The 2,500-nt window shown below is 42.9% G+C and overlaps 1 pseudogene; it reads left to right on the forward strand.

The window, feature by feature from the left end:
• Positions 1 to 1,811, forward strand: part of LOC123405373 — a 38,958-nt pseudogene extending 37,147 nt beyond the window's left edge.
• The last annotated feature ends 689 nt before the right edge of the window (positions 1,812 to 2,500 follow it).

The following is a 2,500-nucleotide window of genomic DNA, read 5'->3' on the forward strand; positions in this document are numbered from 1 at the left end:
GCAAGATGTCATGGCCGTCTCCAGCATCGCCGGTCATCCACTGGTTTCTCCAGGGAGCCGATCAACCGTCCTTCACCCAGAGTTGCATTGCATCACGAGGTCTTAAAAAGTCTTGACTTAACCGGTCTTGGTTATTAAAGTATCCTCGCATCACTCGTGATAAACTCTCAACCAGAATCCCGTCTACTCAAGCATAGCAATATGAAATTTGTCGTCCCGGGCCAAGTAACGGTGTTGTTGGGTGCCTACCACATGATACTACAATATGTAACCATAATTTCCAAGTACCTACTGAGCATGCAAATTGGGCATAGGATGGTGGAACTACGATGCATAAAACATAGGTGATACATGATCAAATGACTTGCCTGGTGATGTTGACGAAGAAGAATTTCTCGAGAAATAACTTGATAGACTACTCGTCACTCTCCAATGAAATCTATATAACAAACATATCATTCACATAAGCACTCATACTAGCAATCATTCTAGCAATCAAAACAAAGGAGAGAGTGAAATAAGAATCCGAACGAAACTTCAAATAAGACTAGGGAGTCTTCTACTACGTCAAACACTAAATAGTTTTTGTCTAACAGAAAAATAATAACAGGGAAGTAAGATATAAATTTAACTAAGATAAAATAGAGTATTTTTCACAAAACTTTTTGAAATATTTCCAAACGGGATTTGAAACAGTGGAGAAACCAATTGCAAGTTATTAGGGTACTAGAATTGATTTCATGATAACTTATAAAAATAAAAATAAAAACTTGTTGCAAACCTACTGTTAACTAACAGAAACAAAACATAATCTTTCTGAAATACAAAAGAAATAATTTTAAAAAAATTATAGAGAAGGAATTAGCCATAGTCCTAAAAGTGCTGAAACAGAAATGAGCTAAAAATACTTAAATAATTCTGAATTTTTTATCACTGATAACTAAGAGCACTAGTGATCAGTAGAAAAAAGAATTAAATTAAAAGCTATTTTTAAACTCCTGGAATAGGCAAAACAAGGTTTAAACTAAATCTGATCTAATTCAAATTTCAAAATTTCAAACATAGAAAAATTATATGTTTTTAACAACTAAAGAAAAATTGTGATCTATTGGAACAAGTTTCAACTCCATTGGAATTCGGGATCAAAAGCTATGATCAAAACAAGATCAGAACTTTCTCTGTTTTGGAATTAAAACAGAAAAAGAAAAAACTGATTTCTAATCGGACAGGGTACACGTGGCAACTGCTGATTTGCCTAGATGGTGTGTGCTGCAGGGCTATCTAGCAAACGACCGGTATGTAAGCAAAAGCACCGGCTAACTAATAAGTGACGGAAAATCGTTCGTTTTTAACTAGAAGACCGAAGGGGTACGCGGGTTATATTCTTGGGCGTTGATCTTTGATCTAACGGCTACAGGAAAGTTGGGGGGTCTCACCGTGAGTTGCTGGGGCTGCTTCTTCTTAGGCGAGACAGAGAAGAGGTGCTCGTCGTCGGCGTCGCGGCGGTGGTCGGTGACGGCGTCCGAGGTGTTGGGGAGGTGGAGGCGGGTCTCCTCCGTCGAGCGGCGTCGTCGGCGAAGCGAAGGGGAGTCGGGGCGGTCGGGGAAGCGCTCGGGGAGTTCCTATCTGGCCGAACTCCGGCGAGGCGAGGGGAGTGGCGAGGAGCGGCGAAAGCTTGGGCTAGGGGCAAAAATGAGTTGCGGTGGACGAGGGGGTGCTTGTGGCGGCGTCGGTTGGGGCGGGGAGGCGAGTGGTGGCGCGGGGGTGGCGAGGTGTTTTCCTACTGGAGGTTGGGCTCCAGCGAGGTGTGAGGCAGGGCGAGGTGGCTCTAGCGTGGGAGGAGGGGCCGAGGGGAGGGCGTGGGTGGCAACTTATATAGGGGGGAGGGGCTCGAGAGGGGAAAGGAGGGAGGGAGATCGGGGAAGGGATCCCGTGGATCACGGGGTGGTAGGAGGTGCGCCATGGAGGGGCTGGTCGCTGGGGAAGGAAGAAGTCACGTGGGGAAGAAAAGGAAAGGAGAAGAAAGAAGGAAAGAAAAAAGAAAGGAAAGAAAAAAGAAAGAGAAAAAAATAAAGAAAGGAAGGGGTGCGCTGAGCCAGGGGGATCTTGCTCGCGTGGGGAGGAGGACTCCGAGCGATCTCGGGATTTGGCCCCCGATTTGTTTTTTTTAAACAGCAAGAAAAAAAGGAAACAAATAAAAAGATTTATATAGGGTATTATATGCCAAATCGATCAGAAAAATATTTCCTAATTGATTATCATTTTTCCAAAACCAAAATAATAACTTTTTTAAAAAATATTTTTTCAGAAAAATCCCTAAGGCTTTATTTTCTTTTGGCAAAATACTTTCTCCATAAAACTTGGGTCTTCTAGGCTCAGAATATTTCAGAAAAGCCTCACATTTTGGAGGGTCATTTTCCTCCGCTCTTTCTTGCGTGCAACAATTTTGTCGGGGCATTTTCTCGGGGGAGAAAAAATATAGAAGAGCAAAAGAAAGTTT

Source organism: Hordeum vulgare, chromosome 6H (assembly GCF_904849725.1).
Source record: "Hordeum vulgare subsp. vulgare chromosome 6H, MorexV3_pseudomolecules_assembly, whole genome shotgun sequence".
Taxonomy (NCBI): Eukaryota; Viridiplantae; Streptophyta; class Magnoliopsida; order Poales; family Poaceae; genus Hordeum; species Hordeum vulgare.